The sequence below is a fragment of the Pinus tabuliformis genome, chromosome X (genome assembly GCF_031772625.1).
Source record: "Pinus tabuliformis cultivar Carrire ecotype Pingquan chromosome X, CPIR1, whole genome shotgun sequence".
Taxonomy (NCBI): Eukaryota; Viridiplantae; Streptophyta; class Pinopsida; order Pinales; family Pinaceae; genus Pinus; species Pinus tabuliformis.
The window spans coordinates 406,219,678-406,237,130 of record NC_142308.1 but is presented as its reverse complement, the minus strand read 5'-3'; positions in this window follow the sequence as shown (position 1 = coordinate 406,237,130).

The window sequence follows — 17,453 nt, the reverse complement described above, 5'->3', positions numbered from 1 at the left end:
CATGCCAACATATAATATATGTAAGAAGACTTGGAAATTGCAAATAGGCCAAAAGTTTATCTTTTCGTCTAGCTCTTGATGCATGGAAAAAACTTTAAAATGAGATAGATTGGAAAAAACTTTAAAGGCCCTTCCCTTTGTCACCTATGTTCAATCAACTCTGAGACTATTGAGCACCTCCATGATGCTTGTCCCTTCTCCTCCTTTCTTTGGGAAAAGGGAGCCTAAATTTTTCGATAATGAGATAGATCAAGAAGTAGTATCATTTCCACCTTATAAGAATGGAGAACCACATCCTTCGCTCATCCCATCATCAATAGGGCCTAGCAGCTTCTACCTGGATTTATCTCATGTGAAACATGGAAGGAAAGAAACATACAAATATTCAAAAATATATCAACCACCGAAAGATTTATGTGGGAAAGAAACATCCAAAGCATTAAAGAAATACCTCTAGCCTCTAATTAAATTCCTTGAGATTGGATTTGCAACTCTCAAGAAGATTTCATTCTAAACTCTATGAGAATATCTCATTCTTCTTTATTTCCTTCATTGATAATCTATTCACCAAGTATGGTAGTATTTATAGTTGGAATCTTGCTCCTCCTGGATTCATCAAACTGAACTTTGATTGTAACGTACCTCCTGAGCCTACCCCGAGAAGTTAGCCCCTAGGCTCCATTAATTTAAAATTAACTTTGTTTACTGTTGCGATTTAACCGTTGTCAATGGTATCATTATATGAACATTATTGTTCATACCAATATACTCATAGACTTATCAATTTCATAATGTTAAAAGTGGATCCATGATGTGGATTTTTATGTTCATTGACAAGACTTGTATGTTAGATCAATTACAATTAGAGAAAGGATTTAATGTTATCATCCCAATTCTTTGATTCGCACATGAAGAATCTATGCAACCTATAAAGTTTCAGGGTTAACATACCCCATCATTAATGAAGTTTTCATATTAAGTCCATTGTGGCTAGCTTGCCCATGCATCAATTTCATAGTCCTTTAGACAAAATCAAAGTGTTGCTGACTCAACCTTTATTTCACATGCATGACTAACTAGTCTAGTCTCCATGGATGAAATCTTTATGACATGGATGGCCTAGATGACTTGAACCATTGACTTACATAATTAGATGCATTATTACCTACGGTTCTTCATGCACATATATCTCCTGTCCATAACTATCTCAACATGAGTTAAAGATGATTTCACAGTAATATTAATGATCATTAACATAAATGCACCGCAATTATCATCTACCAAGTCCTATGGCGAAATCGAAGAATACTGACATATATCTTTGTGCAACAAGCCCACAGTAGATGTCAATCATTCCATAATACAATGCATAGCACAGATAATTGCTAGAACCAAACTATATATCTTATGCATCATATTAACACATAAGCCAAAGTGGGGCAACATATCCATTATTGCATAAATTTTCTCGTAAAATCCATTAACTCGGATAATCTATAATAGTTACATGCATTCCTCTAAACTTAACTCCTAAAACCATAAACACATATAAGTCTACTTATGTATAATTACCACAAGCAACTCATTTAGTTATTCTCATGCTTACTGGTAACCCCACATATACGCATATGAATTAACAATTTAACAACATAAAAAGGTCACGAATAATCATACATCATTTTCCATGCAAGTAACCTCCGACCATAATGGAGGAGAAAATCAATAAATCTACTCGTAAACAAACTGAATTACAACAGAGATGGGAAAGAACCAACATACAGAACTGTCCATGCACATGAAACCAACTAAAACATCACTTGGAGAGCGGAGCACCACCACCCAACCATGAATCACCTTTGATTCCCCCCGAGCCGAGGTTCTTGCCATGGATCAACTGCCTCCAATTGATCTATGCAATGGGTATTTAATACCCTCTTTCATGATATGGTTTCCATTAGCGGCGTCCCACTTTTATGGATTTTTATCCATTTGCCTAGGTCTTTTTCAGAAAAGCTCGCCTTTATCTCCCGTGAGGCTTTTCCTCATAAAAGCTTGCCTTTATCTCCCGCAAGGCTTTTATGTTTTTCCTTGATGGATATCTATCTCCAATCCATCCAAGCTTATCTAGAATCATATCTAGAAGCTTTATCATGAAATATTTTTCCTATCCCATTCCTCAATGGGATTTGGCAAGAATCTCATCTCTTGGTGTCTCGCTTTTCCAAGTGATTTATTTATTAATTTGTTTAATAATATATTTGTTTTCCATATTACATATCATACCTAGATTTTCTCATCTTAGATTACAATAATCTAACACACAAGGGAGGGGTGTTATATACTGCCCTCCTTAAATTTTACACCGTCCTCGGTGTATCACTGCATCATGTCCTCATTCACAGGTAGCTGGCTTCTGAATCCACAGCTCTCATGGCCTTGCCATTTGATGCAATATTTCTATATATATTGGTTACAAGGAGTGCTCACAACATATCTCCATCCATGGCTACCTATAACATTGTTTTCAAACAATTTGTGAGAAATTATAGATGCAGAAATTTAACTATGATCAATATTATGATTTGTTACTCAATACTACTAAAGCAACTATCGCTCATTATTCATTTTATCTGAAGAATGCATGTTCTCTCCCTGCATTCTTCCAAGCCTTTATGATCTTGTCGAACACTTTCTTTCTGCAACTCCTTTGCATACAACAATTCAACTGACATATTTGCATAACATATCATAATCTGGTTAGTTTATATATAATCATAACCACATATACTCATCATAATCATATGTATGCCATACTACAATTAACCATGGTTACTTATCCTGGAACCACTTCTTAATTTCCTTCTTCTGTGCAACCTCCAGGTCAGTTGCCTTGCCAGACATCTACCCAATGTCTTCATGCATACCTGCACACAAGGTGTATTATACACACAAATATACATATTATATTTCAATCATGTAGCACATGTAGTCATACGGGTACCGTATGTACTGTTTGTACATAGTACCATCTGTGCTATAGCCCATCATACCATCCTCATGGCATCACCTGCATGACATAAGCTTTATCCACATGTTTTTCACTATGTTAGTATCATTCCAAACATCCCTTTATCTATTTCTGGTAAATATAACAACTGTGCTTCGTTTATAAGGAATTTTCATGAGCATGGTTCATTTCTGTAACCAAAGAAATTTTTATGTCAAGTGCAAATCATTTTCTGATTTCATGTGGTTGTAACACAATATCAGTAGTATAGTATTGTATTCATGCATATTTTCATCTTAATCATACCTTTTGCTTAATGTTCTAAAGCAGACTATTTACTCATAGATTTTTGAAGTTTAATAATCATCAGATCAATACTTCATTCTTAAATAATTCATCTAGTGTGATTTACTATTGCCCTTTTTATGCCTCAACAACTTGTTGGCCATGCATAATTTAGTGTATATATAATCTCATTCCCCTTCATGAGTTATACATGAAAGTTTTACTACTTTCAATCCTACACCCGTTTAGTTGTAGGTACTTATGATCTCAGGTCACTTACATGTTAACACCCCCTCTTTAACATTAAATCATCCTTAACCAATTTTATGAATTCCTGCATGGTTTTATCATAGTCTAGTTTTATGATAATTGTGATTCTTTCACTCATGAAGGAAAACATATGTAAGTGTGCCACTCAAGTAATCATATCTTCCTCCTATATGCATTACTTGTTATTGATCTTAAACATTGTGTTAATATGATGACCAAGCTTTCCCATGGTTATCTATTATTTATCTACCCTACTCTACATATTTGCAAGCATAAATTTTTTTTCAAGGCTTAATTTTTGACAACTTATAACGATTTAAGTTCCTCATCTACAAGAAAACAAAATAACAAAACTCATGGTAACCGTCCACTTAGCATTGTTTTATGCAACATAGCATATAATCAATTCTTCATGCAATATTTATATGAAATCTATCATCATCATTTTTAAGTCACTTGTTCATTATGGCGCATAACCTGCAATAACAACTTAGTTATAAGATTTTCCACATGATATCCATGATTAATATCCTTCAATTTCCTTATCCAGCTTGACTCTTAACATAATCATAAGTTGTTCATGCATACTTTGCCTATTTATCATTGGCACATAACAACCCATGCATGTATGCTAAAAAGAATATAATCTCAAATATAGTTCAAGCACTCAAATCCCATACATGGATGAAAAGGTCAATTTTGTTTTACATTCTATGAATATTTGTAAGCATCACTATTCAAAACTTAATTTATTATTTTTTGACAACCTATAGTAATAGAAAGAAATTTTAAATTCCTCATTCATGAGGAACCTCCATAAAAATACTTATTAGCATGTTAGTTCACGTTCCACTACTTCCGCCACCTGTCAGTACAACACCCATCTCATGGAGTACAAGTCTCTTCTTAGTTTATTTTATTCTTTTTACTTCTTATAAGAAGTACGTTTTTCATGTCTCAATTCCTTTTCCAAATTGGAAGGGTTCATATTGGTTAGATATTACCCCAGAACCTTATCTATATCAGATATATACATTAAGGTATGCTCTTAAGTTGTGAAGTTTGACATGGTTAAGAAGGTACTTACAAACTTAACACGATTTTTCTATCATCAATCAAGAAGCACTAGAACTTGCTTCTTATTAATTACCATGGTTTATATATATTGTTGTACCCAAGGAAACTCATAAGTAAAAGTATGCATATCCCATGCATAGATCATGGTATATAATAACATGTTAAAATTAGATTCCCCTTAATCATTTTTTTCGAAAAACAATTCACACTTCAAAATGCATTGTATATAGATGCATTAACCAAAGGATTACATTGAAAAGCAATTATGTCACTTCACAATCTTATACTATAACATGCTCTTTATAATCTTAACATTATTCATGGGAATCTTTACCATTGCATAACACCTTACTAAGGTTTAACATTTTCTCTTTTATATAATCATCCTTTTAGGTATTAGGTGGGATTTTATTTAGCCAAGTCCCTACCTAATTATATCATTGATATTTTCCTTTTATTAAGATAACATGATGACCATGTTACCAATCATTATTTAAAAATTTACCTATCAATTGATTTCATTCCAACATAGATTTCCAGCTACCCTTAACTTTTTCAGCAACTGTAACGAATTTACCCATTTCTCATGGCCGGATATACCAACTGTGGTGATAAAACAGATCTCTCGACCTAACCATTTTAATAAGTTTGGTGGCGAAGGAATTGTCTAATAATAACTATTTCACCGAAAACAAATACTGACACATCAATACATTGATGAGTGAAAGTGATCGAAAGGGATGAACGACTTACTCGTTTTGTCTTGCCAATTCATGAATACCACGGGTTTCAGAAGAATGATAGCGGCGACTTCAGCATCATAGAGAAAAAAAAACTCAAATGCATTCCTGAGCAATTGGTTCTTGTGTTTTCGGCTTCTAGAGTTTTGAATGCACTTCATCAAAACCCTTCTTTCTCATTTCCACTACTTGCTGCACCCAAAAGGTAGCAGAAAATATACAGAGCCCAGTGACTCCCATTTATCGAAATTATCGAAATTACAATTATGTGTACTTTACATTATCGAAATTACAATTATAAGTTTAAAATTTTAATACTTTAAACAAGTTAAATTAGACGTGACATAGCTATTGCCACTAGATAAGGTTGTTGTGGTCGCAGTCATAAGTTTTAAAGCAATTTCTTATTGTTGATAATCACTTTTGGCTACCACAATTTTTCTTTGACCGCTGTATGCCACAACTTAGAATATTGCATCACATCTGTTGCTCAATAGCATTGGCCTTCGCCAAAATATAAAGACAATTGATAATAATGTGATCAGAGTGTCAAAAACTTCCAATAGTTTAAGGCTTGAATCTCACCCAATACAAATCTAGGAATCCCTCTCATGATGTAAGGGAAAATACCTTCTCTCCATGAAGAAAGATGAGGCATATCAGACAAGTTACAATTCCTGTACCTAACATCCTCAATAAGCAAGGTGATCACATGACTAAGTAATTTAAAACATGATCGTGATTGACTGTGTGGCTCCGACCTGAATTAAACTCCTTCTCAGAGCCTACCCAAGAATCCATGCCAATACATGGGTATATTACACAACAATAAAACAATGATACAACCATGAATTACCTCTATTAAACAAGTTATGCCCAACTATATTGTCAATAGCATGATGATATATGCCAATTACGTCAATGTTGATAAGCAACAAATACAATGCTCACAAGCTCTCTCAGTCCACATCATCAATATCACACAACAACATACTATGTCATTTGCAAACATCTACACCAAATGGTCCAGCACACAAAACCCCTTTTTCGTTCGAGATCTGCGATCTCATGAGTATTTATCTGAATTCAAAACAACAATGTTCCCACTTAATACCATCAACAGAAAATAGGGAATATATATATCCATCTGTTTTAGATTTTATAAAACATCAGGAATGAAATGAATAACCACCCACACACTCTATGTATTGTCACGACCATTATCAAAACGAATTATGGGACATTGATATCAATACATCGACTCCCTTATCACATACATTTGTTTGCTGCAAACTAATTGGTACAACTGTGAGGTTCCAACGGTGAATTAATTCTATGAATTATGAGCGACGTCTCATCTTTATATGGCGTCAAACAAATTATTCAACGTGTAATACAATTCGCTGAAAGAAATATATCAATCTGATTCTGCTTCAAATAAAATTATCGGAAATAAAAGGAATGAATACCCAGGTTCTCTTTGAATCCATAGTTGTTTATCCCGGCACGCAATTCATTTTCTTGATGGACAAAGCTTCCAGATGTCAATTCTGCCATCGCAATTGCTCGCAATGTCCTCAACTCCATCCATCTTCGACTCCACAGAGTGATGGCCCGATCATCCTTCTTTTATACTCACAGCGAAGGATAAACAACCTCCTTCTTATAGCCTCTTAACTCCTACAACAATCTTAATTCCTACAGTAATGAGGCTCGACACCCACAGCTAGAGAACAAGATAGTTCGTTCAAGGACCGAGTTGGCTTATTTATGCGTAGCCTCAACGCATAGGAGTGTAAAACACTCAGTTGAATGTGAGGATACACATTATCCTTTCTTCCCACTCTTATCCTTTCATGACGTAGGGATAAGATAACGATGTATGGATAACTTAATTTGATCATCATCCTAACGCCTTCAACCCAGTGGATAGGTACTTTCAGTCAATCAAGGAAACAATGCTACAACTTTTCTGGGATCCCTCATGGAAACATTATCGTTCGCTTTGGCTAACTCGCATACCTCCACATTGTGATAAGGCACTGTTTTAAAAAGGAGAAACAACAGCCTTATACTATATCACTATCATAGAATCACACAGTGACACGTTCTGCTTTTACCAGCGTTTTAATGGACAATGTCGCTATATTCATAAGCCAAAAAGTCTGCTTTTCTTTCCATATCTATGTATATCACAGGGATAAGATGGCGATTTATGAATAGTTTAATCCGACTAAGGGTGAGGATAATCATTATCCCTACTTAACGCCTTCAACTCACCATCGACAGAAAGAAACAAACTAAGTTTTCGACTTTTCTTCAATATTTCCATAGAAACTGTATTGTTGGCTTTGTGGCCAACTCACATACCTCTGACTCTATGGTAAAGCATACACGAACAGAGGAAACTGCAGCATTTCAGACTTTTCTCCTTTAATTTGGTATGTGTGGTTGCTTTACCCATAGAACATGGTTTAGAACCACCCAAACCGACATGCATGCCTTCCAATCGTAATTGAAGAAAACGTTGCTTTCTCCAGCAGCACAGGAAGAAATAAATCATCACGATCAATGCAACAAGCACCGAGTCACATGGGAGGAGTGACTGTTCTTCCGTCGAGGAGATTCTCAACCCACTCGCTTCAACATGCCGCATACATGATCGATATTACCCACCGATCAATGAATGATCTATTTCCCGATCTAAACGTCTATTGGCATCAACATTGCCAGCAAAGACATCTATTACATATGATACGCGAGAAAACAAACAACCCACTAACCACAACAGTTATTTCACTATGCATAATTGAATAGAGGGGATAATCTCAGAGACAGATTCGCGTTAGGGTATAGTCCTAGATTGACTATGACGTTTTCAGCAAAAATTCAATGTTCATTTACACAATCTTGCATGCGTTTAATTAACTAGATTTTAAACTAAGAGTCACCGCTTCGCAGTCTTTATAGCCTGAGCAGAGCCTCATCGCCTTCTCACTTTACAACTCTCCCCCACGTATTCTCTGATTACAATCTCGAATCAGTCGATCCCTCATGAATCCACCGACGACCTTGTCTAATTTTGGAAACGGAAGCAGCTCTCACTCGGAATTTTAATGGCACTGCTTCCATCCGTGCCCGACTTTCATGGTTCTTTTATAGCCTTCCTCTGCCTTGTTGACCATCCATTCGAATCTATGCACCCCATATCGGTGGTGGCATGACTTTGGGGAAGAGCCCGAACTATCCCTCTGCAAAATGTACGAGGAGAATAAAAACAGTCGATAACTCGGATTTGGGTAGCAATTGATTCCAACCCTTGTTGTCTACGTGAGTCAGAGATAGCGGTTTGCAACCCATTTCCTATCTTGACCCGTACACAAAAAATAACGCATTCTAAAACTAAGGAAAGACTCGTTTATGAGTTAATACAAGTCAAAAGCATAATAGGTCTAGGTGTGAGGTGACATGCCCAAAGAAAAAGGTACACCAATCGATTTTGCGAAGTACCCCAATGTTGCCATTGCCATTACTAATTTTCACGTCCAACTATGGAACGGAAAATTAGAAGCTTAGGTCACGATTACAAAATCTCCTTCAATATTAAGAAATCCATTTATAGTTGCCTCGACATCCAATTGAGGTAAAATTGGTCGAATTGACCCAATAATTTTTGACCCATAAGGTCTTTCAAGAAGTCATGTTCTGAGTTTTTTTTTTTTAAACATCCTCCCACCATGACATAAAAACCAATCCACTAATTATTGTTTTTAAAATGATTTATCCTAATAACATGTAGAGCTAGTGAAGGTTATTGACTCTTCAATAACCATGTTAAGATTTGTATTTCATTCTCAAAGAATCCTAATTCCCTTGGTGGCTTGAAAACAATCTGAAATTCAACCCTTTAAATTTCAAGATTTTCCTTATTTAGTTCTCATACTTTGTCATATCCCGCAGAGGCGGATTGGCTCATAGGCTGAAAGGTTTGAACTTGAAGCTCTCATAACATTTGTAACGTACCTCCTGAGCCTACCCCGAGAAGTTAGCCCCTAGGCTCCATTAATTTAAAATTAACTTTGTTTACTGTTGCGATTTAACCATTGTCAACAGTATCATTATATGAACACTATTGTTCATACAAATGTACTCATAGACTTATCAATTTCATAATGTTAAAAGTGGATCCGTGATGTGGATTTTTATGTTCATCGATAAGACTTTTATGTCAGATCAATTACAATTGGAGAAAGGATTTAATTTTATCATCCCAATTCTTTGATTCACACATGAAGAATCTATGCACCCTATAAAGTTCTCGGGTTAACCTACCCCATCATTAATGAAGTTTTCATATTAAGTCCATTGTGGCTAGCTTGGCCATGCATCAGCTTCATAGTCCTTTAGACAAAATCAAAGTGTTGCTGACTCGACATTTATTTCACATGCATGACTAACTAGTCTAGTCTCCATGGATGAAATCTTTATGACATGGATGGCCTAGATGACTTGACCCGTTGACTTACATAATTAGATGCATTATTACATATGGTTCTGCATGCACAGATATCTCCTATCCACAACTATCTCAACACGAGTTAAAAATGATTTCATAGTAATATTAATGATCATTAACATAAATGCACCACAATTATCATCTACCAAGTCCTATGGCGAAATTGAAGAATATTGACATATATATTTGTGCAACAATCCCACAGTAGATTTCAACCATTCCATAATACAATGCATAGCACAGATAATTGCTAGAACCGAATATATATCTTATGCATCATATTAACACATAAGCCAAAGTGGGGCAGCATATCCATTACTGTATAATTACTCAGATAATCTATAACAATCACATGCATTCCTCTAAACTTAACTCCTAAAACCATAAACACAAGTAAGTCTACTTATGTATAATTATGACAAGCAACTCATTTAGTTATTCTCATGCTTACATATAACCCCACATATACACATATGAACTAACAATTTAACAACATAAAAAGGTCACGAATAATCATACATCATTTTCCATGCAAGTAACCTCCGACCATAATGGAGGAGAACATCAGTAAATCTACTCGTACACAAATTGAAATTATAACAAAGATGGGAAAGAATTAACATAGAGAACTGTCCATGCATATGAAACCAACTAAAACATCACTTGGAGAGTGGAGCACCACCACCCAACCATGAATCACCTTGCTCTGATACCATTTGTAACGTACCTCCTAAGCCTACCCCAAGAAGTTATCCCCTATGCTCCATTAATTTAAAATTAACTTTGTTTACTATTGTGATTTAACCGTTGTCAATGGTATCATTATATGAACACTATTGTTCATACCACTATACTCATAGACTTATCAATTTCATAATATTAAAAGTGGATCCGTGATGTGTATTTTTATGTTCATCAACAAGACTTGTATGTCAGATTAATTACAATTGGAGAAATGATTTAATGTTATCATCCCAATTCTTTGATTCACACATGAAGAATCTATGCAACCTATAAAGTTTCGGGGTTAACCTACCCCATCATTAATGAAGTTTTTATATTAAGTCCATTGTGGCTAGCTTGGCCATGCATCACTTTCATAGTCCTTTAGACAAAATCAAAGTGTTGTTGACTCAACATTTATTTCACATGCATGACTAACTAGTCTAATCTCCATGGATGAAATCTTTATGACTTGGATGGCCTAGATGAATTGACCTGTTGACTTACATAATTAGATGCATTATTACCTACGGTTCTGCATGCACATATATCTCTTGTCCATAACTATCTCAACACGAGTAAAGATGATTTCATAGTAATACTAATGATCATTAACATAAATGCACCGCAATTATCATCTACCAAGTCCTATGGCGAAATCGAAGAATACTAACATATATCTTTGTGCAACAAGCCCATAGTAGATGTCAATCATTCCATAATACAATGCATAACACATATAATTGCTAGAACCGAACTATATATCTTATGCATCATATTAACACATAAGCCAAAGTGGGGCAGCATATCCATTAATGCATAAATTTTCATGTAAAATCCATTAACTCAGATAATCCATAACAATCAGATGCATTCCTCTAAACTTAACTCCTAAAACCATAAACACAGATAAGTCTACTTGTGTATAATTACCACAAGAAACTCATTTAGTTATTCTCATGCTTATAGATAACCTCACATATAGGCATATGAACTAACAATTTAATAACATAAAAAGGTCACGAATAATCATACATCATTTTCCATGCAAGTAACCTTCGACCATAATGGAGGAGATCACCAGTAAATCTACTCGTAGACAAACTAAAATTATAATAGAGATGGGAAAGAACCAACATATAGAACTGTCCATGCATATGAAACCAACTAAAACATCACTTGGAGAGTGGAGCACCACCACCCAACCATGAATCACCTTGCTCTGATACCATTTGTAACGTATCTTCTGAGCATGCCCTGAGAAGTTAGCCCCTAGGCTCCATTAATTTAAAATTAACTTTGTTTACTGTTGCGATTTAATCGTTGTCAATGGTATCATTATATGAACAATATTGTTCATACCACTCTACTCATAGAATTATCAATTTCATAATGTTAAAAGTGGATCCGTGATGTGGATTTTTATGTTCATCGACAAGACTTGTATGTCAAATCAATTACAATTGGAGAAAGGATTTAATGTTATCATCCCAACTCTTTGATTCACACATGAAGAATCTATGCAACCTATAAAGTTTTGGGGTTAACCTACCCCATCATTAATGAAGTTTTTATATTAAGTCCGTTGTGGCTAGCTTGGCCATGCATCAGTTTCATAGTCCTTTAGACATAATCAAAGTGCTGATGACTCAACCTTTATTTCACATGCATGAATAACTAGTCTAGTCTCCATGGATGAAATCTTTATGGCATGGATGGCCTAGATGACTTGAATCGTTGGCTTACATAATTAGATGCATTGATACCTACGGTTCTGCATGCACAGATATCTCATGTCCATAACTATCTCAACACGAGTTAAAGATGATTTCATAGTAATATTAATCATCATTAACATAAATGCACGACAATTATCATCTACCAAGTCCTCTGGTGAAATCGAAGAATATTGACATATATCTTTGTGTAGCAAGCCCACAATACAATGCATAACATAATACAATGCATAACACAAATAATTGCTAGAACCGAACTATATATCTTATGCATCATATTAACACATAAGCCAAAGTGGGGTAGCATATCCATTACTGCATAAATTTTCTCGTAAAAGCCATTAACTCAAATAATCTATAACAGTCACATGCATTCCTCTAAACTTAACCCCTAAAACCATAAACACAGATAAGTTTACTTATGTATAATTACCACAAGCAACTGATTTAGTTATTCTCATGCTTACAGATAACCCCACATATACGCATATCAACTAACAGTTTAACAATATAACAAGGTCACAAATAATCATACATCATTTTCCATGCAGGTAACCTCCGACCAGAATGGAGGAGAACATCAGTAAATCTACTCATAGACAAACTAAAATTATAACAGAGATGGGAAAGAACCAATATACAGAATTGTCCACGCATATGAAACCAACTAAAACATCACTTAGAGAGCGGAGCACCACCACCCAACCATGAATCACCTTTCTCCGATACCATTTGTAGCGTACCTCCTGAGCCTACCCCGATAAGTTAGCCCTAGGTTTTATTAATTTAAAATTAACTTTGTTTATTGTTGCGATTTAACCGTTGTCAACGGTATCATTATATGAACACTATTGTTCATACCATTGTATTTATAGACTTATCAATTTCATAATGTTAAAATTAGATCAATGATGTGGATTTTTATGTTCATCGACAAGACTTGTATGTCTGATCAATTACAATTGGAGAAAGGATTTAATGTTATCATCCAAATTCTTTGATTCACACATGAAGAATCTATGCAACCTATAAAGTTCTGGGATTAACCTACCCCATCATTAATGAAGTTTTCATATTAAGTCTATTATGGCTAGCTTGGCCATGCATTAGTTTCATAGTCCTTTAGACAAAATCAAAGTGTTGTTGACTCGACCTTTATTTCACATGCATGACTAACTAGTCTAGTCTCCATGGATGAAATCTTTATGACTTGGATGGCCTAGATAACATGAACCATTGACTTACATAATTAGATGCATTATTACCTACGGTTCTGCATGCACAGATATATCCTGTCCATAACTATCTCAACACGAATAAAGATGATTTCATAGTAGTATTAATGATCATTAACATAAATGCACCACAATTATCATCTACCAAGTCCTATGGCATAATCGAAGAATACTGACATATATATTTGTGCAGAAAGCCCATAGTAGATTTCAATCATTCCATAATACAATGCATAACATAGATAATTGCTAGAACCAAACTATATATCTCATGCATCATATTAACACATAAGCCAAAGTGGGGCAACATATCCATTACTGCATAAATTTTCTCGTAAAAGCCATTAACTCAGATAATCTATAACAATCACATGCATTCCTCTAAACTTAACTCCTAAAACCATAAACACAGATAAGTCTACTTATGTATAATTACCACAAGCAACTCATTTAGTTATTCTCATGCTTACATATAACCCCACATATACGCATATGAACTAACAATTTAACAACATAAAAAGGTCACGAATAAGCATACATCATTTTCCATGCAAGGAACCTCCAACCACAATGGAGGAGAACATCAGTAAATCTACTCGTAGACAAACTGAAATTATAACAAAGATGGGAAAGAACCAACATACAGAACTGTCCATGCATATGAAACCAACTAAAACATCACTTGGAGAGTGGAGCACCACCACCCAACCATGAATCACCTTGCTCTGATACAATTTGTAACGTACCTCTTGAGCCTACCCCGAGAAGTTAGCCCCTAGGTGTTATCGGGAAAACTAGTGTCTATACAGAGCTGCTAGTCCCACTAAGGCTGGTAGCTACCTTAGAAACAAACATACTAAAAACTACTTTCGTTTTCCTTTATGAGAAATAGATAAGAGAAGAATAAGGAGACCAACCTCTGTCTTGCGCTTGGTTCCTTGCTCGATTCCTCTCTCTTCTAGTAGGTCTTTGCCACTTGCTTCCTTGTTTACCCAGCTTCAAAGATTACCCGTAGAGTCAAAGCAGCATAACACTATCCAAGAACATAGATCTATTATCATAAACAATATAGGATCAGATGTACATTGACCACACAAATGCATAAATCATCAATCATACAAGAATGTGGAGGAAAACTTGAATAGCTTTATTGATAATCAAGAAAGAGCAAAGAGGATTACAACCAATTGTTCTGACCCAGCATCATCCTCTCAGCAAGAAAGCCCTTCTTCACCTCATGAAAAGCTTAGATCACCCAACACTATGATATTGCACCAAGAAACCAACAACACTTCCTTACAAGATACAAAATTCCAGCCTCTGGATCTCTAGGATGAGGGATCCATATATAGATGTCTGCAAGGGAGGTGAGTCAGCTTTTGAGATTTGATTAGTGTCTTCTCTCTGATAGTTCTTGATTCCACTTGGAGATTGATGATCTCTTACTCATCCCTGGTCGAATTCAGAGAGGCAAGTGTCACAGGAGAGGTTTTTGGAAGATTCCATGCTCCTCCACTTTGCGGATTGACCCTGCCATTTGTCCCTTCTTGCCCATTGCACCCCATAGAAGGGTTTTTTGACATGCATCGCACCTACTGTGTGTATTTAGGTGGGATGCAACGCACTTTGCCTATGGAGTAGGTGAAATGGTCCAGTTTTGACCAGTTCTGAGTAGTTTTTCACGGAGAACTTCTGGGAGATGCTGTAATCAGTTGACATTGTTCTTTTAGGGGTTGGAACAACACCTTTAGGGACTTAGGAGCCCTTGGTTTATGGACATTTATGCTTGGGGTTGCAGTGCCCAAAAATGTCTATAACAGTTGCCCCCTAAAGCATGAGGTCGTTAATCTTTTGATGTCAGGTGAAATGCTTTATCATGAGGATCTGAAGTTTTTTCGAGTTGGAAGGCGACCTGTAATAAGATACAATACAATACATTATCTTCATATTATTTTCATGATCTAGCTGAGGCGGGCATTCCCATGCTCAGCTTTATAAATTCATTTTCATGTACATAGGACAGACAATCGTCTGAGTGTAGACTGATGATTCTGGTAGAGCCATCATCCCTTAGATTGGATGATTATCTGTGCAGCAATGATGTACATTTGATGTCTTTATTTTCCTGAATATATATCGCAGCCCGGATGGATGAAACTAGATCCGGGGTCTTCAATCTCGTTCGATCTTCACTCAAAGTACAAGTCGATCCATGTGAGAGATGTTCTGAAGTCGAACATGGAAAGACATCGCTTGATTACCAGCCAATGATGTAATCTGTTAACAGGTGCGAGAGGAATCACTGATAATGATGATGACCCTCAAGGTACTGCGGTACAATTCACGTGGTGTGAATAAGGGATTTGGCATCGAACACCACGCAAAATCTTTCGGTCAAAGGCCATTGATGTAAACCTGTCGTCGGAAGTGAGAAACTTGCCATTGAGGCATGCAAGCTTCAAAGTACTGAAAGGGTTGTTCCTAGATCGACTTCTTGGATAATGAGCTGATGTAAAAAAGAAGCGATCTGTCATAGGAGGGCCTTAGTGAATCCCACATCAATGACACGGAATGGAGCAAATGATTTTAATGGAGGTGAAAACGATCTGGTGATATACGGTTTAGGGTGGCGGTCATGAAAGAATGGAGCGAAAATGTATTATAGTGGGTGAGACACAGGTGAATTCTCTGAGCGACTTCTCTTGAACATATTGGCGACACTGACATGATGGATTGGTAGCATTAACCACAAATGTGGATGGTGTGATGGAACCATGGTGATGTGACCAGTGAATGGAACAACCCAACCCGACTTGGATGCGGAGTGAAAGTGTCATGTTCAAGAGCGACTTGCTACTAACAAAGTTTCTTCAAGTTTTCTTCCCAATTTTTCCCCAGTCATTGCTGACCAGTACCTCTTTATTTTTGTCAAGCTTGAGGAGGATAACATATGCTTGTTCTATAATTTGCCCTTCGGGCAAACCCATCCTTATGTTTTAAAGAGCCTAGCGATAGTGAAACTCGTTCTTGTCTGTTATGGACAAGTTTGTCGCTATTAGGTTTTAACGAGTTTAACGACAAAGATAACTCTGTCCTTTTCAATTTTAGAGAGTCTGAAAAGGGACGTCAAGGGAACTCCAAAAATCCTTTTTCGTCATCTAATCCCTTAAGTCCGAAAAGTATAAAATAATACAAAAGGGATGAATTTTCGGTAATTTTAACGAGCCGAACAAAAAAAGAGCTCGACCTTTTCGTGTAATAATCCCTCAGGTTCAAAAAGATTAAAATCTAAAGGAGGGATAGCACTTCCGGTCACTTTAACGAGCTGGAGAGGCCAATGGCTCGACAATCTTTTCATATTTTACGAGTCAGTTGAAAAGAGCTTAAAGGAGACTCGTTTTTTGAGGAATGAGTGATAGATTTGGTTAGCAGCTGATTCCAGGTAAGGTTTGGAATTTTCCAATCATGGCAGTGTCACAAGGATGGCTAACAAGATCACTCTTCCCAGCTGTTCCTCAAAAGGGGTAAACAATCAAGTGGAGGTGAATGATCAGTGAATACAGAGTGGAGGTGATGATGAGAACACGACCAAGGCTTCAAAGGTTGAAGTACATTCACGATGGTTATTTACTGAAAATTGGTTCATTTTTTAATGAGCTTAAACGCTGGGGGAAACACTTGCTCATTGGTTATGTTTATTTTTTAACGAGCTTGAATTCCGCGTTAAAACTGCTCGATAAATCCAGTCACATAATAAGGATGTCTCATATAAAAACGACATTATTTCAAAGCTTTGCCCCACATCCTTTATTTATGCAAGTTAGGAAACAAGTTTAAAGGGTTAGAGGACCTATAAATTTAAAA